The sequence below is a fragment of the Aquarana catesbeiana genome, linkage group LG01 (genome assembly GCF_042186555.1).
Source record: "Aquarana catesbeiana isolate 2022-GZ linkage group LG01, ASM4218655v1, whole genome shotgun sequence".
NCBI classification, from domain to species: Eukaryota; Metazoa; Chordata; class Amphibia; order Anura; family Ranidae; genus Aquarana; species Aquarana catesbeiana.
Window position 1 is genome coordinate 742650765 of NC_133324.1, and position 26118 is coordinate 742676882.

Here is a 26118-nt window from a genome sequence, read left to right on the forward strand (position 1 = left end):
TTATAACTACTGGGTTGGTCCCTAAACCAAAGCTAGGTTAGATGGTCTGACCACAGTATGTTTTTACCTTCAGAATAATGACTTTCTGAGTACTTGTTTGAATTGGTAACAGCACCAGCTATTTTCTGCCCCCCCCCCTTTTTTTTTTAAATAAGCATGCAGTGTAGGGTATTTAAATTGATTGAGTTAAAGTGATTTGTAAAGGTAAAATTAAAAATAAATAACTAACATGTCTATACTTACCTGCTCTAACACCCTCCTTCTCTCGGGACCCCCACCCTTGGTGCTCCTGGCCCCCTCCTCTCTGTGCAGTGCCCCCATAGGAAGCAACTTCCCATGGGGGCACTCGTGTGTGTGCATATGCTCCCCTGAGCCCTGCTGGTGCGTTAATTGACACAGACAGCGGAACTCAGCCCTACCCCCCACTCCCTCCACACTGGCTTTGATTGACAGCACCAGGAGCCAATGGTTCCCAGTGCCCCAGCAAAGCCAGTGAGACCTGGAAGTAAGGTTAGAGAAGAACTGCAAATATGCACAGTGCTGGATTGAATGAGGTCTCAGATAAGTAAAAGGGGGTGTGGGGGGAAGCTGATGCCAAAACATATTTTACCTTAATGCAAGGAATGCATTAAGGCAGGGGTTGGCAACCTACCACCGCTAAATGTCTGGCCTGTCAGTGCACGTGATGAATTCACGTGCACCCGGCCCGCGTACATTTTAAACCTTTCACGCTGACTGTACGCAAATATGCGGCCTTGGCTTGAAGGGGTTGTACCTGGATGAAAGGTCCACTAAAGAGACATTGCCAAATTTTTTTCTTCGGCCGCATTCTTAGCTGCCTTGGGCCGTGTGCGGCCGCAGGTTGGACACCCCCTTGGTCCAAGTTGTCTTTTTTTTTTTTTTTTTTTTTAAATACTGTCTGTGTCCCCACTGGGTAGATTCACCCTATTTTATATTTGTAACCATTTTCATTGAGAAAAAAATGAGAAAAAACTACAGGCCATAGATGATGCACTTTGAATAAATGATTTGATTCCCACATGAACACACTCTGTGCTGATAGGGGAATCCTCAGAGATATTGTATTCTGACAGCAGGGAAACTTCTCCATCATCAGAATAAAAGGATTGGTGTTGCCGGCTACAGTTGGCGGCACTGATTAAGCAAAAAAAACCTAACAGACTGGTTGGGGATATTTTCTCTAACTGCCTGTTGTGTGTCTGGAACAGGAAATTAATAGAGAGTTCACCAATGGTACACAGAAGGGAAAAAATAAACTGATCTATTTTTTGACTACTGTATTCAAAACTATACAAAAACATTTTTTGTTCTACATTCTGTGAAAGGCAGGACCATCTCACTTAGATGTGTCACCAGTCAGTTGTGTTACCAAACCTTTCAAGACACTCCAGGGCCACCAGTATTCAGAAATGCTTGTCACCTTTCTCCAAGCGATAAATCCAGACTTCAGAGCATGTGAGGACTGATTAGCATTGAAAATCTATTTAGTGTCTCAGAAATCCTTGTGAGAGTTGCCAAAGGCAAGCATTCCAGACTAGTGCTATCCCAGAGCCTCTTGGTAGGTGCTCGGCAGGGGACCCTTGGGACAACCCTGCCGGACAGCACTCAGGGATAAGTATGGAGGGCTTCCATTTTCCAGGTTTAATTTAATACATACTGTATTTACTGGCATATAACACGCACTTTTTCACCCTGAAAATCGGGTGCAAATAGTGTGTGCGTGTTATACACCGATACTGCAATTTGGGCTGCCTAGGAGGGAACAGGGAGGGGAGCAGGACGAGCGCCGTCAGATTACATACAGTGAGAATTTCCTGTTTACTCAGCAGGCTCTGTAATAGGAAGTCCCATCTCCTGGGCCGGCATTGGACCAATGTTCTGTCTAAGAACTTTGTATTAAAGAGGCTGTTGAGTAAACAGGAGATTCTCACTGTATGTAATCTGACGGCGCTCGTCCTGCTCCCCTCCCTGTCCTCTCTGAGGTAATCTGAGGTGAGGCTGCAGATGGGCACTGATCAGGCTGCATTCGTGGCAATGGTGAGGCTGCATATGGGCATTGATCAAGCTGCAATGATGGGCAATTGTGAGGCTGCAAATGTGCATTGTTCAAGCTGCATTGATGGGCCGTTGTAAGGCTGCAGATGGACATTGATCAAGCTGCATTGATGGACAATAGTGAGGCTGCAGATGGGCAATGGTGAGGCTGCGTTGATGGACACTGACGCTTATTTTGCTTTAAAGTTCTTTATTTAAAATTTTTTTCCTGAAACTTCCCTCCTCAAATGAAGGTGCGTGTTATACACCTGTGCGTGTTATATGCCGATAAATACGGTACTTGCATGCAGAAATGTGAACATTACATTTATAGACTCTAGGTAGCAAATTCATTTCTAGGGGAAACTTAAATTTAAATTTTATTTACCTGTCAGATATCTGAGTCAAAGAGAAACCGGAAAAATAGAGATCATTTACTGTGGACTGACTCCAGACTTTCCTGGCATGGAGCTTAGTAATTTTCCTGTGATATGCGGTTGCATCGGAAGTAATTAAAAATCGGCTGTATAATTGGAAAAAGCTGTGGAGTGTAGGACTGCATTACGTTTGGTGAAACACTGTATTGCCTTTCATTAAATTCACACTAATCATTCAGATGCAAGTCGGCTTTACATAATTATTATTATCCACATTATTATTTTGAGTAAAAAAAACAAAAAAAAAAACCTGTTATTCTTATGCCTAGGCTGGTGAGATCATACGACCTCTGGCTGCCAATTACTGATGTAGAGAGGAAAGTCTATTGGTTTCAATCGGCAGTAGGACATCTTTCACGTAGTCAGCCAGAGGGTGGTAAAAAACAGGTGGTTGAGCTGTGGTTTTACCACTCTCCAACTGCCCACCTAAAAGCTACAATGCAATTCAAATGCTGCGTACCAAGTTGATAGACTGATGCTGCCTGTGAAACTCGCCCATTCAAGTTAATAGGACTGTGTCACGATTGCGCCATATTGGATCGCTCTTCAGAAGCTATACATGTATGAACTTGGCCTTAGAGAAGAGATTGTCTTGTAAGAGTATAATGCCCATCTGACATTTTAATGTCATTTTGGGGTAATGAGTTCAAGAATTACTGTACTTTCAATCATTGTAGGCTTGTAATACCAACCAAAACTTGAGAGTTATTCCAGTGGTTTGGATTTCAATAGATGTGGAATTAAATTGTGAAAAATGAACTGTTAAGTCAATTAATGTGAGTGTGATATATCAGTAGCTATCATTGCTATGGCATTCTGCACCCTAGAGATGCTGATCTCCCCATGTAACAATGACAAGAATGTATGTACCTGTCAGTCAAATACATTATTCTAATAGGAGTTACGTTGGCCTGTTTATTAGAGTGTATTATATACTTCTTTTTATAAATACAGCAGTAAGCATGCCACTCATGTTTCATTGATGAATATATATGCTGATTTAACATTTTTGTTTTTACACGTGGCTGTTTTCATAGCAATCTACATTACATACCAGATACAGAAGCATGCTGCAGAACTTGTTTAAAGCCCCAGGAAACTACGTTGGAATGTGTTCTTATATAGAACCTGTTAGCAAGGTCAGAAAACGAGCTAGATTTGGAGTATATGTACTTAAAGCTGCTTTCCTGAATTGAGTTGAAGCGGAAGTTCAGTATTTTTTATTTTTTTTCCTCACCTCGTCTTTCAGGACAGCACCAAGAGAAAGCTCAGCTCCACCCACCTCCCAGGAAACACTGCAGTCATTTCTTTAAAGCCCAGACACTTCCACCATGGCCTCAGTTGTAGTGTTTCCTCCAGCCATGGTGCAAGCGCTGCAGGGGACCAGGGGTGTGCTGCGCTCTCTCCAGGTGGAGAAGGGTTAGGGCATACCTGATGCTGTTTTAATTTCTGTCTGCTGGCCAGCCCAACACCCCCCCTCCCAAACGGGTAGGGGGTGTTCCGGTGGCTTTCCCCCTTTTTGAGCCCGGCGAGGGCAGAGGTCGGTGGAGGGTCCCGCGCGGATAGACCGCGGGGGGGGGGGGGGCGGGCGGAGTGCGGGGTCCGCACTAGGCAGTGCGGCGTCTCTGACTTCCGGCGTACGCTCTCTTCCGGGTCCCGAGTGGTGGATGACTTCACTGCTGGACGGGGCAGGACTTCCGGCGCCGGCGGCTTCCGGTTCTGTCGCTGGAACGCAGGAAGGGGAGGCTGCCTCGGTGGGTGGAATTTTCTGGTCCTGGTAAAAATAAAAAGACTGCCGGATGTCTTCTGGAACCCTGGGAGAGATGGAGCCAGAGGAACCGGCAGCGGTGGTGGGAGCAGGAGCCACAGCCACCAGCCAGACCCAGGTAGGAGGGGCAGTGGCCTCTGTTAACTACACCAGGGCTATGTTTTTTTTTTTTTTTTTTTTTTCTCCCTCCCTTCCTCCCCTGATGGGGAAGTGGGGGGGGGGGGTGGGAGCCTGTATCACATTCCTCAGGTAACTTCTCTGGGGAAGTGTGATTTACAGCAGTGATGTTGTGGGGTATATTGTATCATTGACTGTTTATGGGTCTGCTGGGGAGGATATCTAAATTTTGTCTGCTTGGTGTTTTTTCAGGCAAAGACTAAGGAAAAGGCAAAACACGTTTACCCTACCACCAAGAAGCGTTGTGCCTCATGTAAGGCTTCCCTTAGGGATTCTTGGACCAAACCTTTGTGCAGGTCCTGCATAGCAGATTTGGTCAGAGAGGAGACTTCTGCTAAAGCACCCTCTGCCCAACCTAGTGAGATGCTCACTTCATTCCGGAAGGAGTTGGAAGACACTTTCCAGTCCTTCCGCTCCTATCTGGATAAACGTCCGGTGGCACAATCAGTGGATGATTCTACATCCAGCCCCCACACCTCCTCTGGTACTCGGAGTGGTTAGTGAGTCGGAGGAGGAGAGAAGTATGTCTTCAGGGTCAGATGAGGGGAATGGCGAAGAAAAAGAAGTCTCTTCCTCCCGTTATAGGTTGTCCTTGGAAGAGGTGGATGACCTATTTGAAGACCATACATACTACCCTCAATATCAAGGAGGATAAGATTTACAAAATGTATCAGGGTATGGATGAGGTCAAACGTCGTGTGTTCCCGGTGCACAAAGTGTTGACAGAGGCTATAAAAAGGGAGTGGGAAGACCCAGAGAGTGGCCCCTTTTTTTCCAGGTTACTTAAAAGGCGTTTTCGTTTTGATGAAGATGGCGTGCAAGTTTGGAATAAGAGACTTAAGCTTGACGCAGCTTTCTTGCAGGTATCGCGGAACGCCACTTTAGCCTTCGAGGACATGGGGGTCTTGAAAGAGACTGTGGACAAGAGGGCTGAACCTTTGTTAAAAAAGGCTTGGGATTCTACAATAGTCAATCTCAAACCAGCAATGGCGTCAACGGTAGTAGCCAGGAATTTGGAACACTGGTTAGAGCAGCTAAAGGGCCGTATTGAGGCAGGAACCTTGTGCAAATATCTGCTGGAGATTCTGCCAGTCCTACAGAAGGCAGTAGGTTACGCGGCAGGTGCCTTGGCGGAGTCAGTAAGGATGACAGCAAGATCTTCGGCTTTGATTAATTCAGCTAGAAGAGCTCTGTGGGTAAAGACCTGGTCAGGTGCTTCAGCCTCTAAGTCAAAGCTGTGTGGCTTACCTTTTTGAGGGCGATCTGGTGTTTGGTCCAGGCCTTGACATGGTTCTGGTCAGAACAGCAGATAAGAAAAAAGCCTTTCCAGCCAAAAAGAAAGTTGCACCGCAACCTAAAAAAAAATTTTGTACTTTTCACCAGATCCGGGACTCAAAGGAAACGGGAAAGAAGAGATTTTGGAGGTCCCAGAGGGGTCGAGGGAGGACTGGGATGTTTCATCCCCCCCCCCCCAAGCACACCCCACAAAGACCCAGTGACTGTCTCCCGACTGTGGGAGGAAGACTGCAGTCTTTTTTCCCACAGTGGAAGGGGCCGACATCCAGTGCTTTTGTCCTCAAAATAATCTCTGAGGGCTACGCACTGGAGTTCTCGGAAAATCCGCCATCTCGATTCTATGTGACACAGCTCCCCAAAGGTCAAGAAAAATCTTTGGCAATGACATCACTCTTGCAGGAATGTCTTCAACAGAAAGTAATCACCCAGTGCCTCGGGAAGAGGAAGGACTTGGGTATTATTCACATGTCTTTCTAGTAAAGAAGCCGTCGGGAAAGTTCAGATTAATACTAAACTTAAAGATCTTAAACAAGTCCATTCGATACAAAAAAATTCGTATGGACACGGTTTATTCTGTGAGGAAGCTTTTTCCCGCGAGGTGCTTCCTAGCCTCCATAGATCTCAGGGACGCGTACTTACATGTTCCCATAACACCAATGTCAGAGATATCTACGACTGGCAATCAGAGCAGGGGGAGTGGTATCGTACTTTCAGTCCAAGGCTCTCCCGTTCGGTCTCTCCTCTTCCCCAAGGATCTTCACAAAGATTATGGCGGAAGCGTTGGCACGGCTCAGGTTGGAGGGGGTCTCAGTAGTGCCTTATCTGGGTGACCTCCTGTTTGCCAGCTCAAAAGACCTATTGTACAGGGATTTGGAAAAGGCACTGAACCATTTGAAAAATTTGGGATGGCTTCTGAACAAGAAAAAATCAAACCTCATTCCTTCTCATTTTTCACCCAGAGGGAAAAAATTATAAAGGTGCAGGCCGCAGTGAAAAGAGTACAGACAAATGTATCTGTTTAAGTTCGGGCAGCCATGTCCGCGCTGGGACTTCTCACAGCCTGAATCCCAGCTGTTCAGTGGGCCCGCCTCCATTCGAGAGGCTTTCAACAGGCGATTCTACAGAATTGGGTCTACGGAAAGTCTTTGGAGAAGCAGATCAAAATCCCATCTTCAGTAAGAAGGAAGTTATGGTGGTGGAGGATGCAAACAAATTTGAACAAGGGCTTGTTCTGAACCACAGATGCGAGTTCCTGGGGGTGGGGTGTACATCTAGAAAGTCAGATGGCCCAGAGGTCCTGGACAGTAGAGGAATCCAGGAGTTCCTCCAACCGAAGGAAACTAAGGGCAATTTTCTTGGGTCTGTGGGCCTTCAAACAGATAATCGGGGGCCAACACATCCAAGTGTTATCAGACAACATCACAGAAATGACTTGCATCTCAAAACAAGGAGGCGCAAGAAGCAAAAGGGTCTTCTAAACTTGGCCCTAGAGATGTTGACTTGGGCGGAAGACAACTTGGCATCCTTAACAGCAGTGCACCTGAAGGGCAGCCCAAACCCAGATGAACAGGCAGGACCAAGCGGCGGGTCTGGACACACTGGCTCGGCACTGGACCTTCCGCTTGTGTTCACGCAATCTAGAGGTAACAAGAGTTTAGAAAGTCCAATTCTCTGTTTGTTTTGTATTCGGGGGCGCGTAAGGGTTATGGGGGGGTTCTAAAAGCTCAACTGGAAGTGGCCACATAGATGAGTTTTTCCACCTTCACTCATCACTATAGGATGGACCTGCTCTCAGCAGCAGAGCAATTGTTTGGCAGGAAGGTCCTGCAGGTGGTGGTCCCATCCTAAGAGTAAGTACTCGCTTATCTCCAGGTGCTGTTCTGAAAGATGAGGTGAGAAAACCTTAGTTAGACTTACTGGTTATGGTATTTCTACGAGTCTTTCAGGACAGCGCCGATGACCCTTCCTTGTTTATGAATGTTAATATGGTGTTTTTTCTATGTTCTGCTTATATAATTTCAGCATGGCTGGAGGTGCTCGATAACGACTGAGGCCATGGTGGAAGTGTCCAGGCTTTAAATAAATGACTGAAGTGTTTCGTGGGAAGTGGGTGAAGCTGCGCTCTCTCCAAGTGCTATCCTGAAAGACTCGTAGAAATACTGTTAAGTCTAACTAAGGTTTTCAACTTTACATCTATTAAAGCTCATGCCTTCGTTGTTTTAACTTTGGATGGTAAAACATTTTTTTTCTGCCAGTAAATACCTCATACAGCCCACTTCCTGTTTTTTGTCTGGTAAAAGGCCTAGGCTTATGACATCCATGCACAGCTCTCGCTCTCTCACTCTCATGAGAGTTTGCCAGGAAGGGAGGGGGGATGAGTCATAAGAGGGCCAGTGAGAGCTGCAGAGCTGGAGGTGTGCCTCTGTGTGTCTGTGTAAATCCAGGAACTGAACAGGCAGAAGCTTCAATTACCCACAGTTAATATGGATGCAGCCAGACTCAGTGGAGAAAGCTTTCTGCAGCATATTTGGCAAGTACAGAATCACAGTTTATTTAAAATAATATGCAAACTGGTTGGAGGGAAGCTTCAGAATGGCAAAGATATTTTTATTACAAATTATGTGAGCAGACTGCAGTTCCTCTTTAATGTCCTTCAGCCTAGTCATGTACAGTTACGGGGTCTCCACCATTCTGTAGGAGCCCCTAGCTCCACCATTTCTCGAAGCACCAGATGCGTGTTGATTTGAAAAAAAACCTGTAACAAGAGGCTGCATATCTGTCCAAAAGTGGTGTGAGATGCCTGCTGGATCATGCTGCACTGGGTTTAATAAAACATAAATACAAGTGTTGCCAGTCAGCTGAGTTCACAGTTGAAATATCAAGGCGGGAACAATCTTATCTTCAAAATGTGTAATTCTGTTCAGCCAGTATCCAGACAGCACAGCCAGGTCCCCAAGCTTACTGTTCTCTGCTACAGTTAAGACCATACAGCTTGGTCAAGGACCACCTCAGTCTGTGCCTGGATAGTAAAAGAGCAGAACCACACAGCTGTAGTGAACTGATTGGGGTAAAGTGGACCTTCACACCTAAATGAGAGCGATCTTCCGCAATACGAAAAATAGTGTGGGTTTGTTTTTGTTTTTTTACAGAATTTTACGATGACCCTGACATTTTTTTTTTTTTTTTACCCCCGTCCTTTTTTTTTATTTAAGAAAAAAAAAAAAAAAAAAACGGTGATTAAATGCCACCAAAAGAAAGCTCTATTTGTGTGAAAAATGCAATTTTTTTTATATGGGTACAGTGTAGCATGACCGCGCAATTGTCATTCAAAGTGTGACAGCACTGTAAGCTGAAAACTGGCCTGGGCAGGAAGGGGGTAAAAATGGACAGCAGGCAAATGGTTAAACCACCTATGCCTTTCATAAACCCTTGATTTCTTCATGGAATGTTCACCATAAGCCTGTTTGTAACAACAGAGCTGAAATTTTACTTGCACTTTTGCCAATTTTCACGCAAAATGCACACGTGTGTTATTTCTTCTACTACTCCATAAAGACTGAGACCAACTGGTCTGTGACCCAGGCTAGTGCAAGTTAGAATATCTCAGAACACGCTCAAGTGCGAATAAATGTGTTACTCACCGCTCCATTGCGGGCCTTCCGAGAATTAAATTGTTATACCTCATTTGTCATCGGGGGGGGGGGGTCTGCAACAAACCAGACGAGGCAGCCGGGCCCCTGATGTCAATGGGGAAGATTGCACAGTGGGACCTGTGCTGTAGTACCTGAACAACGGATGGCAGCTTGGACCCCATTATGCTGGATTACTCTATATAACAGACTAAATGTTACATCAAGTGATTGGCAACTCCCTTTAATTCCTTGTATGGAATGACATTTGAGCATGAAAATTGAACTACCCATGTAACACGTCGTTACCCCTTCCTCCTTTCAGTTTTACACCTCTTGGTTGGTAGTTCTCTCACGGGCTGGCGAGACTTCACTCACACCAATCCCCATTACCATCTTACCATGTTTGTAATGGATATTTTGAACCAAATCATATTTTGAGTGATACAGTTCTTTAAAAGAGTAATTTCACTGTCCAGTTGTACTGGTACATGAGATTGGAGGTCCTGAGGAAGCGGATTTTTACACGAAACACGTCGCTCTATACATCCTAATCTCAGAAGACTACCATGTCCCATATCCCACACCTCTTCTAGTGGATGATGATTGGTTGTATCCATGTTCATGCACAAATGATGTATGCTTTTTTATTGGATAAAATAAAGATTTGTATGTATTTGTTCATTGAAGGGGTATTTAAAATCCTACCATGTATCTTTGTATTTTGGGCCAGCCGGACAATGGGCAGATGACTATGTGCGTTGGGGACAGTCCATAGTGAAGTAAGAGGAGCGTAAAAAGAAAAAAATAGGGGTAGGAGGCTTGTTTCTTTGACATAGACAGTTCACTGGTATCCTTGTCCATAGTTTGTTTCTCAGAATTATTAGTAAATGAGGTCAGTTTTAGGTAATCTCTGGTACTGTAGTAATGGAGTGCTACAATACATCACTAATGTTCTGTCCTCCTTAAATTTAGTTTTGTCCATAAAGATGATCCACACAACCAGATGTTGCTCTAAAACCTTGTTTTTGTTCAGAAAACCAAAGTGTGCAAACGCAGATAGTCAGTCGACGCATTTCATCCTACAAGTCCTCCATCATAACCGTTTATAATTGAGGCCTTATAGGCTGAAACTCATCAAATGACTGTATCTGCGTTTGCACACTGTGGTTTTCTGAGTGAAAACAAGATTCTAGAGCAACATCTGGTTGTGCAGATCATCTTTATGGATTACCTTAGTCAGATGAGCGACACTGGATCAAGTACCCCTGAGCTCTACTACAAATCATTGCATGTGTAGTAGCACAGGACTTTTTGTTTGTATTAAATTTTTAGTTTTGTACCTTCTTCCTTTTTTTTTTTTTTTTTGTCAATCCTAATTCCCCATGTTAACAATTAGGTTACACACACATTCTCTAGTCCTTGGTAAGACTTGCTCTCACATGAGCTGACATCTATGCCTCCTGTACAGAGCTGTCACACATGTTTTAAGTTTAACCATTCCATTGTACCAGGAATGAAAGAATGAGATACATTACACGAGAAAACATATGACTTCATACTGCACTAACAAGCCAAGAAAATCACGTCCCTCGGCTTTCTGTTTTTCCCTGGGAAACTGAAGCAGAAGAAGTTAAAAACTGAGAGGCAATCTGGGAGGGAAAGTGTCGTCTATTTTTAATAATGTGAGTGTTATGCATTCGCTCAGCCTCCCGTGTCACTGGAGTGTGCTGGATCACCGATGACAAATCTGGACAGGGATAAACAGGACGAGCCCCGGTGTATGTGCACACATGTAAACAAGATCCTGTCAGGGGACAGCCGCAGACACCCCATTGCTGTGCTCCGTGGTAAGGAATGCTTTTTGTTTCATGCAGGGGCCGGGTTCTGAAATAATGACTCATGGGTGGATAGTGAGCCTTCATGGCATATTTGGGTGGTACACCCAGGAATGAATGTTTGTTTACAATATTTAGAGACAAGTTTCAGCACATGGTGTGATATATAGCAATGTATGTTTTTTTGTTGTACCTTGTAGTATTGTATTCATAATGATCTATATGGGGTGGTAAAGCAGCTTTGCGTTTAATGCTGAGATAAAAGCACAGTAATGTTTCCTGAGGCAGCTGTGGGGGGCGGCAGGACATTCAGCTGAAGTAAGGATATGACGGGCATGGAAATCAGGTTCAGGAAGTGAAAGGAGCACTGTACTGCTGGACTTTTTTAAAGGGATAGTTCATCTTTTCAGAAAAAGGTGAACTAACACCGTACACCCTCACCATCTCGATCCCACTGTACTTGCCTCCGTGGGTGATGAGCTCTCAGTATCAGTGTAATGGTCCAGGGGTTTAAAATCCCTGCTCTTCTCCCTCCAGTGCTTCCAGGTGATGGCATTCACCAATCAGAATTGTTCTGATCTGTCCTAGAAGCACTGCAGAATGAAGGAGGAGAGGAGCAGATATTTGAAATCCCTGGACCGCTACTTGGGTACTGACATCTGACATTAGTCACGTAGGTAAGCACGAAGAGGTGGGGCGCTTTCTTTATATTTTTATATAATATAATATAATAAATATATATATATATATATATATATATATTCTGAAAAGTTGAACTTACACTTTTTAAAGCTGAACTAAATCAATTGATTTACCCATTTCCTGAAACCATTACATTAAACGCATACTAACTTTTTTAGGCTTCCTATAGATTTGTGGTTGGGGCTCAGCTGAGCATTTTTGACCCCCCCTCTACTTAACCCTTTCATGTTTAAGCCTATTTCTGACATTTTGTCGCTCACAAGTTAAAATCCGTATTTTTTGCTGGAAAATTACTTAGAACCCCTACCCCCCCCCAAAAAAAAAATATATATATATATTGTACATGCATACAATAATTATTTTGTTTTAGCAGAGGATCTAGAGAATAAAATGGTGATCGTTGCAATTTTGCAAATTTATGTTGCACTGTATTTGTGCAGTGGTCTTTCAAGCGCTATTTTTTAGGAAAAAAGACACTTTCATGAATTAAAAAAAAAAAAAAAAAAAACGGTAAAGTTAGCCCATTTTTTTTTTTTTTTTTGTATAATATGAAAGATGATGTTACGCTGAGTAAATAGATACCTAACATGTCATGCTTTCAAATGTGTGCACACTCGTGGAATGGTGACAAACTACAGTACCTAAAAATCTGCATAGGTGGCGCTTTAAAAAAAAAAAAAAGAAAAAAAACGGTTACCAGGTTAGAGTTACAGAGGAGGTCTAGTGCTGGAATTATTACTCTCACTCTGATCGCAGCGATACCTCACGTGTGATTCGAACACCGTTTACATATGCGGGCGTGACTTGCATTTTACTTTGCTGCGCGCGGGGACGATGGTGCTTTTAAAAAGGGTTTTTTTTTTTTTTTTTTTTTTTTTTTTTTTTTTATTATTTTATTTATATTTTACATTGTCAATTTTGAAATAAGAAAAATCTGATCACTTTTATTGCTATCACAAGGAATGTAAACATCCCTTGTGACAGTAATAGGTGGTGACAGGTACTCTTTATGGAGGGATCGGGGGTCTAAAAGACCCCAAATCCCTCCTTTTGCACTTCAAAGTATTCAGATCACCAAAAACGGCGATTCTGAGTACTGTCCTTCTTCTTCTTTTTTTTTTTTTTTTTTTTTAATGGCGCCATTGGCAGCCGAGTAAACCAGAAGTGACGTTGTGACATTGCTTCCGTGTTTAGAGGAAGAAGACTGGAATGAAGCCATTTCCGGCTTCCTTCCAGTCTCACTCTAGCCGGCCGAAGCGCATTGGGTCTCCCGGTGGGATGGCAGGCCCGGGAACAGCGGCGGAAGGTGGCAGGAAAGGGGGGGACGTCCCTTGCTCCTCCGGTATAACAGCCGAGCAGCTTTTATCTGCATCGGTTGTTATCCCTAAAGAGCCGACCGCCCGCTCTAAAAATAACAATACCAGGATGATGCATGCATCATCCCGGTATAACCCCTTAAACCCGAGGCCACATATGTGCGTACGGTCGGCGGGAAGGAGTTAAAGTGGTTGTGAAGCCTTAGAAGTTTTTTTACCTTAATGCATACTAGAATTCATTAAGATAAAATAAACTTTAAGCTGCACGTGTCCCCCCTCACCCCTGTTATACTTTCCCGTTCCAGCGATGTGCATGAGAGCAACGGCTTTCCCATCTCTGTCCCTCCTCACTGCACATTGGCTCCTGCTGCTGTCAATGAACTGGCGCTCGGCCAAGCCGCCCTGTCTATGTCAATGGATGCAGAAAAGGTGGCTCAGGAGCAAGCCCGCATGAGTGCCCCCTTTAAAATGTAACAAGCCCCTTGCTCGCTCGATTCCACTCTCCCGACACTCCTTTGCAGCTATTGAATCAGATTGCAACGTCTGATGTTTCGGTCATCCAATGCTCCGGGATTAGAACTACAGCTCTGTGCCGTTCTAACCCAGTTGTGGTAGCTCAGAACAAACACCAGGCAGGCTGTATGTAAGTTCAACCAGGAATCTCTTTATTTGCCAAAATACAGGCTTTTATACACTCAAAGTGGAAGTGCAGACCTCCTGCTCATATTACTCTAACAATACAGCTGTAACCTAATTAACATGAGCTAATTAATCCCTTTAGACAGCCTAAATGACTCAGACATGACCGTTAGTCCAGACTGGCCGTCTTGTAGTTCAGAAAATCCAATCAACATTATCACAATCAACATAGACTCTTCTTCACACATTAGCAGAGTTAATTAACACAAATAACAATGGGGATCTAATGACTCTTAGATCCCATAGTAAACTTATTTACAATACACATTTTAGCAGACAATAGACAGACAGGTGTTGGAATTTACATCAGCATCTCCTAACAGTATCTGTCCCAGCATTATATCAGTCACTATTCCAATATTCATGACAGGCTTCCTATGGGGGCACTTGCCAAAAAGGAGGAGCCAGGAGAAGAGGATCGTGGGCCGCTTTGTGCAAACCCATTGCACAGAGCAGGTAAGTATATGTTTGTTTTTGAAGGGGGGGGGAACCTTTTTAGTTTTACTTTATGCTGCAAAAAGTAGCGGACAGGGATGTTTACATGCTGCGGCGATTTGCATTGCGCCTGCAGAAAAGTACACCCGACATGTAGCAATGCAGATTCAAGTAAATGGGGAAGCGCCACAAACAGCCCGCAAACGCATGTAATGCACGTGGTTGTGGTGCATTTTTCGGCCAAAATAGGGGTTATAACAGGCAGTGAGAAGGTGTGGCATCACTTCCTCCCCATCTGTCAGGCTCTGGAGCTCGGTCCGAACGAGGATTGGGTTTCAGAGCTAAGGGAGATTTAGATCCATGTGGGAATCTACCCTAATGCCCCGTACACACAATCAGACAGTGATCGGACATTCCTACAACAAAATCCATAGATTTTTTCCGACGGATGTTGGCTCAAACTTGTCTTGCATACACACGGTCGCACAAAGTTGTTGGAAAATCTGATCGTTCTGAACGCGGAGACCTAAAACACGTATGTCGGGACTATAAACGGGGCAGTAGCCAATAGCTTTCGTCTCTTAATTTATTCTGAGCATGCGTGGCACTTTTTGCGTCGGATTTGTGTACACACGATCGGAATTTCCGACAACGGATTTTGTTGTCGCAAAATTTTATAGCAAGCTCTCAAACTTTGTGTGTCGGAAATTCCTATGGAAAATGTGTGATGGAGCCTACACACGGTCGGAATTTCCGACAACATGGTCCTATCGTGTGTACAGGGCATTATAGATGCTTGTGCTCTCAACCAAACTGTCAGGCCATCAAAAACTGTCAAAACTGGTCATGTGCAGCATATGGCAACTGCAGATATATAATTAAAAAAGAGGCTATGATGGCAGCTTCCTTGACTATAAAGAATAGGAGAGTTTAGTTCCGATTTGTAAAGCCTTTTTTTAATTTTATTTATTTAAAATAAAAAAAAAATGTTCTACTTTATATGCTCTGTGCAATGTCATTGCAGAGCGGATCCTTAGCTCCTTATCTGGAGTCCCCCTGCATGTACGAGCACACTCCTGAGCCAGGCTGTGTGCGTCCATAGACACATGCCCGACCCTGCCCCCCGAGTACCACCTCCAGAATTTGACTGACTGCAGCAGAAGCCTGAGTCTCCTGTGAGACCAGGAAGAGGGGAGAGAATAGATGAAGCTGGGCACGGCGCCAGATCGAGAGAGTAGTATTTAAGCAAGGTGAGGGGAACAAGTAGTAAAACATTTTTTACCTTAATGCAGGAAATGCTATTAATTAAAAAAACCTTTTAACCACTTCAGCCCCAGAAGATTTGGCTTTATGACCAGGCCATTTTTTTTTTTTTTTTTTGTGATACAGCACTGCGTTGCTTTAACTGACAATTGCGCGGCCGTACGATGCTGTACCCAAACAAAATTTACGTCCTTTTTTTCCCACAAATAGAGCTTTCTTTTGGTGGTATTTGATCATCTCTGCGGTTTTTATTTTTTGCGTTATAAATAAATAAATAAAAAATATATAAGTTTGAAAAATAAAAAACACAATATTTAGTACTTTTTTTGCTATAATATCCCCAATTTAAAAAAACTAAAAAAAAAAAATTTTCTCAATTTAGGCCGAAATGTATTTGTCTACATATTTTTGGTAATAAAAATCATGATAAGCATATATTGATTGGTTTGCGCAAAAGTTATAGTGTCTACAAACTATGTGAAAGATTTATGGCTTTTTTAATGTTTTTATTTTTTTACTAGTAATGGCGGTAATCTGCGAATAAATAAATAAATAAATATATATATATAATATATATATGTATATATATATATATATATATGTATGTATGTATATATATATATATATATATATATATATATATATATATATATATATATATATGAAGCGTGGATCGATGTTACATAATATAATGCAAGCCACTGTACAGTTCCGAGCGCACCTCGCTCTTCGTCAGGCTTTTCTAGCTGTGACACAGCTCCGATTCAAACCTGAGCATTGTGTCCATTTACTCAGCTGTTAAATACCACAGCGTTCAGATGCTTGTTTTGCACGCATCTGTATGCAATACTATACAAATGAATGGCCTTTCAGTAGGGAGATACTTCATCACTAATTGCTTTTTTTTGGCACAGGTCAAATGAAACAGCAGGGACCCCACACAAAATTGATCCTTTCCCATTTAAAAAAGGTGCTTTGGAGTTGGACTTTAAAGTAAATCTTTTCAATATTGTTGGCCTTACTCTGAGGATATTAATTGCCTATTATTCTAGCGTCAATACTTTTCCACCTCATGCCTAGTGTAAAATCCTGGCGTTTTTCCAGAGAGGTGCAGAAGTCATGTACAGGCGGCCATACGAGTGAATAGCTGTTTGCAGCCATACTCGGGGAAATTCTGCACTCAGAAGACGGTCATACGTGAATGTATGCGTTTATGCCGATGCTCATTTGAGTACTGCCACATACAGCCATTCACTTCTATGATGGGCTGCATGTGCTTCCTTGTGCTCCCAAGGTGCAGAAAAAGGCGGGATTTTCCACTAGGTATATTTTTCATCCTTCAAATTTTAAATGTGCGTGAGGTCTTAAAGTCACTGACCAGGAACAAGTATTCAGATCAGGAAGGTCCTTATTTGACCCTTCTGTGTCAGTGACTGAGGGCCTGTGAAAAAATGTGTCCCCAGTAGAGCGACTTGTCACAACGTCTGCCTTCAACAGGAGCCAGGGGAAATTATCCCCATGGAGAAACTTACTGCAATAGAAACTTCATAGACCTCTATGCCTCCAACCCCCTTAATACAAATAAACCTAGAAAATGTTTTGGCTGGATTTGGGCTTAAGGCTAAGTTTACCCTGCTACGACATGGGATCCGACTTGTGAGACCCCCAAGTTGGATGACTTGACAAATTCAATGTTTCCCTATGAAAGCCGTCTTAACTGACACTACACAAGTTGCTCCTCTTTTGGTCCGACTTGGGTGTGATTTCAGCTCTTGTACAGGCTTCTAAATGGCATCCAAGTCGGAAGGAAGTCTTTGCTGTTGCAGCAGTGTGAACCGAGCCTTAACCTGACGGTATGCATGTATGTGGCAGCATATGGTGGGCTTTAATACTTTGCTGCCTCATGTATGTTTATAGCTGGCACTGCTGTGTGTTTTTTTTTTTTTTTTTTGTTTTTTTGTGGGAGCGTGCTCACTTGGTGCCCTCAGTACTGTGACTGAGCTGTCACCCAATTATGATCATGTGATCTTCCACCTACCCACCATAATAAGGTGACCAGATTTTTAAAATGAAATCCAGGGACATATTTTTTTTTGTTGCTAGTAATGACAGCAATCGACGACTCTTTGCCCGTCTCTGCCGCCACCGCCCGCCTCACAGCCTGGCAAGTCTAAAGCCCCATACACACTATCAGATTTTCTGCTGATTTTTTTCTTCAGATTTACCCAAACCATATAATATGAGGTCAAACCTTAGGAGTTTCAATTTGAATGCAATCAGGCAGGCCCTTGCACTACATGGTTTTGGTAAATCTGAAGACAAAAATCAGCAGAAAATCTGATGTGTATGGGGCTTTAGACTTGACAGGCTGTGAGGCGGGCGGTGGCGGCGGAGACGGGCAAAGAGTCGCAGAAAGTGTGTATGGGGCTTTACTCTTCGGCTTTACTCTTCGGGCCTCGGCTACTATTGGGTGGGGAGCAGAGGAAGATCACTCCACCAGGGAAGGCAAGGAGATAGGCAGGCGGCTGGCCGGGACTTGAGCCAGGGCAGAAGAACATGCGAGTGGAGCTGAATGGGCATGCGCCCGAAACTGAAGAAATAGTCCCTCCGCTCCGACCAGCAAAAATAAACCCCCATAAGCTAGTAGGAGCGGCAGAGGAGGGGGGGGGGTGCAATTCAAATTTTTTTCTTTTTATTCTGCACGGGCTGTCTTTGAAATTGCCAAAGCCCCTGTTCAAATCCAATCCGGGGACATAACTAGGGACAGACTTGGTCCGGGGACAGTGTCCTTAATCCAGGGACTGTCCCCAGAAACCGGGGATATCTGGTCACTCTACACCATAAAGAACCTCTTAAAAGCCTGGCAGGAGCCAGTGGTAGAGGATAAATGACATTTTTATTTTGGGACAGCAGTAATGTCCTTCCATTATACTACAAGACAGTCCTATCGGTACACTGAAAACTCAGTATTGGTGAATTCACCTTCATCTCAGTTTTAGGCTCATTGTCAGATCTTCTAGTTTTGGTTATTTAGAATACATCAGGGCATGTCCCTTGATGAATATTTCAAACACTCGCTCTGAGCCCTTGTAAAATGCCTTTATTTGACTAAATGAAACCTGTTTATGGAGTTATTCAAATACCTAAACACTTGTTCACTAGAACATCGACATGATGACACTGACGTGAGCATGCAATTATCCTCTGCCACAAGTCATCATGTAAATGGCTACAATGTACATTTGCTTGTCACTTTTATTAGCAATTAGCTCATTGTGATAGCAGCACATTGCTATTTGCTTCATTTGATCTTTTAGTCAGTACAAGACCAATTTATTAGTAATTTTGTTTTTCCCTGGTATATAGTGATTCTCGTTGTGATGCAGCATAACCGTACACTCGTGTCAGATATAAACGGTTCTTCTTATTTTTATCCTTTACTCCTGGCAGATACATCAGTGGTTGTTGTAATCGTCATTGAAAGCAAACCTGTACGGTAATAAGTTCACTTTACAGTAGACACTACAGACAGACTATACTCCTTATCCCCATGCTCCACCGTCAGCCTAGCGCTCCAAAATCCCTGTTTTAAGTTTCTGAATTTGAAAGTTCTGTGCAACTTTGAGCACGACTTTGATCTGACTTTATACTTCCTGGCACTAGGTCACATTATATGTGGCATCAAAGTAGTATAGGCACCTTTTCAAAGTCGCTACGACTTAAAGCGGGGTTCCACCCAAATTTTGAACAATATCTGTATGTATTCTCTTCCTTGCCTAGATGCTGACATGCCATTTAAAAAAATGTAAATCGCCGTAATTACCTTTTATTTTTCTATTCTTCTTTGCACTTCCTGGTTCTCCTCCCGTGGGAGTAGGCGTGTTTCTAGCCTCTCCAAGACTCCTGGGAGCTAGTCTCAGGCTTCCCAGGAAGCCACTGAGCATGTGCAGGAACGAGCGGTGAATGCTGGGAGCACAGCATTCACCACATCCAGGAAATAAATGCTTGTGGGCTTCAAATGCCCACAATGAAGATGGAAACCGCCTGCAGTGAATAATATAAGTTATTCTTTCCGACGAAATCTGACACAGGCGGACATATTACACACAATATGTGAGTATGTAATGCTGAGAAGAAAAGTTTGTGAATGAACTAAAAAAAAAAAAAAAACGATAGATAGGTGGACCCCCGCTTTAAGTCACACCTTTCTGAATGGGTTCCATTGAAAAATGGTCTGTCACTTGTCATGTGACTTTGTCTCCAACATCGCATGGCAAGTCGCACAAGTGGAGCCTAAAACCTAGAAGCTGATTGGTTTCTATGCACAGCTGCACCAGATTCTGTGTACACCAGTTTTAGTAAATTGCCCCCCCCCCAGCTCTCCTGTCAAAGGTGTCTCTAAGTATTCACTTGCTTCTGTATAGGTACAGCTTTTATGGGCAATTTTACTTTTGAGACATGGTCACCTTGAGTATGAGTATAAACTCTCTACAGGCTATAATGGAGATTGCGCTACGTAAGAATGGGTGGTATTGCGGCAGGAGGCTGTGTGGGAGCCAAGAAGGCTGCACAACTGGGATCTCACTATCTCACTATTTGTCCCTTTATCTGAATAAAACAGTTTTTTTTTTTGGGGGGGGGGGGGGGGGGGCTGGGAAGATAACAAAATAAGCGTAAATGCACTGAAAGTATAGATTCACTCCATCCATGGTGTACAGGATAAATCCCCTTTGTATATTGTATTATATACTCACTGGCCACTTTATTAGGTACGCCTACTGGACTGGACCCCCTTTTGCATTCAGAACTGCCTTTAACCTCCCTGGCGGTATGATTATTTCGGATTTTAGGTGCTGAAAGCGGTACCATTATTTTGCATGGAAATTTGGCGTTTTATATTGTAGGTCTGTAATTCTTAGTAATAACACACCTAAATCTGTCCAAACAAGAGTCTTCTAGATATCCCGGCTATGATAAAGTTTGAAACACAAAAACATAAATTATAATATAATAAATAAAAATAAATAATTAAAAAAAAAAAATAATAATAATAATAAAATAAATTTCCCCACGATTCACTATCGCTCAATTCTGCAAGTGTTCTAATTTACTATCGCTGTTTTCTAGCTGGTCTAAAGCCACTTTTGATGTAAAGGGACACTTTTTGGTTGCTATGGACAATCTCCAGTTTCCAGGCAGAAAGAACAGTATATATAACATAAAACTGCATGCAGGGCATAGGACAAAGCACTGTGGACAAAAGGGATGTGAAATAATTTCATACAGTACTGTAATCTGTAAGATTACAGTACTGTATGTGTTATGATTTTACAATTTTTTGAATTTGCCGCCAGGCTCCGCCCCTGTGCGTCGCGACGCTCGCAAGGAACGGAGCCTGGCACGGAGAGGCTTCGGAGGAGGACACAGCCTGCAAACACAGCGGGGGACATCGCAGGATCCCGGGGACAAGGTAAGTAAAGCCACACCAGGATCCTGCGATGGTAATCCCGAGTGTGGCTCGGGGTTACCGCTAATGGTCCTGAATTTTAACCCTGAGCCACACTCGGGAAAACCGCCAGGGAGGCTACTTCTTCGCGGCATAGATTCAACAAGGTGTTGGAAACAGTCCTCAGATTTTGATCCATATTGACATGAAAGCATCACGCAGTTGCTGCAGATTTGTCGGCTGCACATCCATGAAGTGAATCTCACATCCCACCACATCTCTATTGGATTGAGATCTGGTGACTGTGGAGGCCATTGTAGTACAGTGACCTAATTGTTATGTTCACGAAACCAATTTGAGATGATTTGAGCTTTGACATGCTTATCCTGCTGGAAGTAACCATCAGAAGATAGGTACACACTGTAGCCATAAAGGGATGGACATGGTCAGCAGCAATACTCAGGTAGGCTGTGGCCTTTAAACGATGCTCAATTGGTATGAAGGGGCCCAAAGTGTGCCAAGAACATATCCCCCACACCATTACACCACCACCAGCCTGAACTGTTGATACAAAGCAGGATGGATCCATGCTTTTATGTTTATACCAAATTCTGTCCCTACCATCTGAATGTTGCAGCTGAAATTGAGACCCAGACCAGGCAACGTTTTTCCAATCTTTTGTCCAATTTTGGTGAGCCTGTGCGATTTATAGATTCAATTTTCTATTCTTTGCTGACAGGTGTGGCTCCTGGCAGAGTCTTCTGCTGCTGTAGCCCATCTTCAAGGTTTGATGTGTTGTGTGTTCAGAGATGGTATTTGTGACGAAAATATAAGCGTAGGATAGTTTTGCCTTAACTAGATGTGGTGTGATCTGTAGTAGTGTAATTGTAGATGTAGTTTAATTCTGGGTTATTAGAAATATAGTATTCTATGTCAGTCATGCACATATGTTCTGTCATTAGCATTTGAAAAGGACAGAGATTTTTTCTAGGATCAATGTGACACCTAGATGCCAATAAAAGCTCCCATTAGAGTAAACATAGATTGCCAGCTTCCTGAGGCTCAAAGAAATCTGCTAGTCATCTTGGCCACACGGATCTGCAGGGGGCATTCACAAGGCTCCGGACAGTCTGTAAGCTTTGATTAATATCAAGAGATCTAAGGAACCATTTTTATCTCTCATAAAAGCTAAAATATTAACGGCAGAGAGATGAAAATAATTCCTTGTGATCGTACACCTGATGGGTTACGTGTACATGTGACTCTGTATGTTTAGCAGGTGTGGAATCCTGGAGAACCACACAAAACCGCTATATGGCGCCTGATTGCGGCAGGCAGGCAGTGATTGGTACTGTTGCGATCGGCATGATGCGCTGGTATCGGAAATCCTATCCATGACCCAGCAATCAGCGCCGTTCTGGGCCAATTTGACTCTGGTCATTTCAGAACACAAAACATTTGTGGGCTGAGACAGGAACACCCCCCCAGGGTTGATTGGCCAAGGGCTAAAGTCCAGCCCGCATCCATATTTCAATAAATTGGGTAGCCTGAGATATGGACATTGTTCTTCCACGAAGCCAGTTCGAAACTGGGGAGTTCCCATATGTTCCAGTATGCTTCTACTAACGGATAGATTTACTTGGTAAAGTTTATTTCTGTTTTTATCCCTTTTTATTTTCATAGCAAATTGCCAATTGTGTGTCTTTCTGCATTTTTTGTATCTTTTTGGTAAATCCTTTTTCTTTGTATATCTTATATGCACTGCCCACTTTCGGGATATTAAATGATAAAATTAATAAGTGACTTCTGTGTACTAAGCTAGGACTCATATCTCTGGAGAGGTTGTTGTATTTTAGTGCCTAAGTACTCGGTTTAAGTTACATGCCAATCGGTATGCAATTGCACTGTGTGTTGGCAGATTGCATGCAGATTGTAAGCTAACAGATCTGCCAGACAGAGATCTGTGTGTGTGTGTGGTGGCTCAGCAGACCAGTCTGCGGACAAACTGTTGGGTGGTGGCAGGCTATCGTTTATTGTGTGCCTGGTGTGTGGGTGTGGGGACAGTGGGAAGAGTGATTAACACCGGGGTTCAAGCTTGCAGGATAGCTGGAGGAACCCTAGAAGTGTATAGTAATTGCTAGACTGCTCCCCAACCCTTAGAGTGCACCAGATTGTATGTAAGATTTGTATCTGCCTGTGTGTGGTCAGCTAGCTGGATTGGAGTGGAGTCTCCCTCTAGTGGTGGCCAAAGGTAGTGTAGGCTGTGAAAGTACCGCAGCCAGTCTTACATGCGCAGTATAAGTTCCCCCTTATTCCCTTAGTTCCTCATATACCCCGGTCACGGAACGCACGTCGCGGTTAGTTAGTAGCCGTGGGGTGTGAATTCGTGACAGTATTCTGCATACCTTGGGTTTTAACGAGTGCTAATTTGAGTTACTGTTGCCTTTCTATCATCTAGAACCAGTCTGCCCATTCTCCTCTGACATCAAGCCACACAACTGCTGGTCACTGGATATTTTTTTTTTTGGACCATTCTTTGTAAACCCTAGAGATGGTTGTGCATGAAATCTCAGTAGATCAGCAGTTTTTGAAATACTCAAACCAGCCCGTCTGGCACTAACAACCATGCCATGTTCAAAGTCAACTAAATCCCCTTTCTTCCCCATTCTGATGCTCGGTTTGAACTTCAGGAAGCCGTCTTCACCACATCTAGATGCCTAAATGCAATGAGTTGCTGCCATGTGATTGGTTGATTTAGAAACTTGTGTTACCAAGCAATTGAACTGGTGTAACTAATAACGTGGCCGGTGAGTGTATGTACCTGACTGGACTTGGCTTATAATTTTCCACTCTGCTCCTTTTTGATTTCTCAATTGAAAACTGTCAAGTGGTAGGAGAGATGACAGGGCCACCCATGAAGCAGATTTTAGCTGGTTCATCAGGAACCGGACAAAATTTGCAGCATATGGTTAGCTTAAGAGAGATGGTTTGCATTATTTGCTACCAATTTGTTTTGGATTCAGAAAACCAAAGAAAAATGGTAGTGTATAGCTCATCTCAGTTAGGCTTTGACCAGTGATAATGGGCAACTGTTGGATTGTATAATATTCGGGTACGACATTAATGCAACTTGTGAGGGTTAACATTGAAGTCTATGGCCCTCAAGTTGCTTGAAAGTCAGGCTACAGTAGTGTATGAACTTCTTTTGAAGTTGCTGCAGCTTTAAGTCGCACATATATAAGTGGTTATCATTGGAAAACATGGGGAACGACTTGTCATGCAACTTTGATGTCCAAAGTTACATGACAAGTCACACAAGTGTGAATGGAGCCTAACTAACAAGATCTCCAGATAAGAAACTTTGCAATAGAGTTGGGAAAAAAATATTTGCGTAAGAAAATTGCATACAGTGAATTATACTTGAAACTGGGTGCTCAGGAAAGTTATCGGGAGTTGGCCTTGAATTCTACTTATAAACTTCCAGCTAGATATTTCTTGGTAAGTTATGATTTGCTTAACATTTGAAAGAATTATTAATCTTTATATGTATAGATGTTATATAGTTCTGTAATTCTTTTTGTGTTTTCAAAGCAAAAACATTTAAAATTGCTATGGGCTATTTTACTGTAATTGCAATAAATAATTTAGCATTTGCTGAGCGTGACTTTTAGATATTTCTTCAAGGCTTGGAATCTTTCCTGGATGTTCAGTTTTTGTTGCCTGCCAATTAAAATGTAGATGTGACCCATTTAAATGAGAGCTTTCACATTTCTAAGTTTAATTTAGTTTCAGTAGATCTCAGCAATGTTCCACATTACTGATTCTCCAAAAAATGCACCTAGTAAGCACTCTTATGATGAGGGGAATAAAAATGCAGGGAGAATTAAAAAAAGTAAAAACATACTAATATATATATATATATATATATATATATATATATATATATATTTTTTTAATTTATTTACCGTATATACTCGAGTATAAGCCGAGGCACCTAATTTTACCACAAGAAACTGGGAAAACTTATTGACTCGAGTATAAGCCTAGGGTGAGAAATGAGCAGCTACTGTAAGTGGAAAAGAGGGTCAACAGTGCCCATTTGCAGCCTTACTGTGCCCATTTACAGCCATAGGTCCCCCGAACATCAAACTCGGTAGTTAAGGGTTCCTAGATGCCCCCTAGCTGCAGCCAAAATTTGGGGTCTCTGGACTCAAAGGGTCCCGAAATGACATTGCTGCAGAGGGACACAGTTGACCGACTTTGGGGCCCCGTATCTCGGGGGCCCTTGGTGCTAGGAACCCCAAATTTGGTGTGTAAACCCAGTGGAACTAGCACTACAACATATCCAAAAATGTCAAACACTTTTCTGCAGCAGAGAATGACATTTTCCGAACAGACTTTGGGGCCCCGTATCTCGGGGTCACTTGGTGCTAGGAACCCCAGCTTTGGATATGTTGTAGTTATAGTTCCACTGGGTTTGCAGTGCTGGGGTTCCTAGCACCAAGTGGCCCCGAGATACAGGGCCCCAAATTCGGTTCGGAAAATGTCATTCTCTGCTGCAGAAAAGTGCTTGACTCGAGTATAAGCCGAGGGGGGCATTTTCAGCACAAAAAAAATGTGCTGAAAAACTCGGCTTATACTGGAGTACATACAGTATTTATTTTTTATTGTGAAGATTCTATAGTTGGGCCAAATAATTTGTCATATATAGATTTACACAGGTCTGCTACTCAGCATTGATATTTTAGTTTTATGATCAAACTTCTAGTCGTATTATTGCACTTGTAACAATACATTTGAGGATTGTCCATGATGCTTTTTTGATTTGCACTAACATTTACATTTCCAACACAGGCTTTTGGGGTCTACCCCCCTTCTAAGGTCCAAGCAGTACTAATACACAATGGTTTAGCAAAAATGTCTAGCAGAAATCTGTAAATCCAGCAACTTCTTTTTTTTTTTTTTTTTTTTTAATTTTAAATCTCTCTTGCATGCGTGCATACACACTAACACAGTAATAAAAGTTAGAAAGCTAAAGAGTAGAGAAATGGGCTATG

At 42.9% G+C, this 26118-nt stretch overlaps 1 protein-coding gene across 4 annotated transcripts in view; it reads left to right on the forward strand.

Moving 5' to 3' along the window:
- The window catches only part of TRIM2 (tripartite motif containing 2), a 219081-nt gene that overhangs the window by 82904 nt on the left and 110059 nt on the right, over positions 1-26118 (forward strand). Inside the window, exon 1 of one of the 4 annotated variants that reach the window (XM_073605288.1) lies at positions 10984-11212. The exons of the other annotated variants lie outside the window; for them this stretch is intronic. The gene's annotated coding sequence lies outside the window, so the exon portion shown is untranslated. Of the gene's footprint in view, positions 1-10983; positions 11213-26118 lie in introns of those variants that run through there. 4 annotated transcript variants of the gene reach the window in all.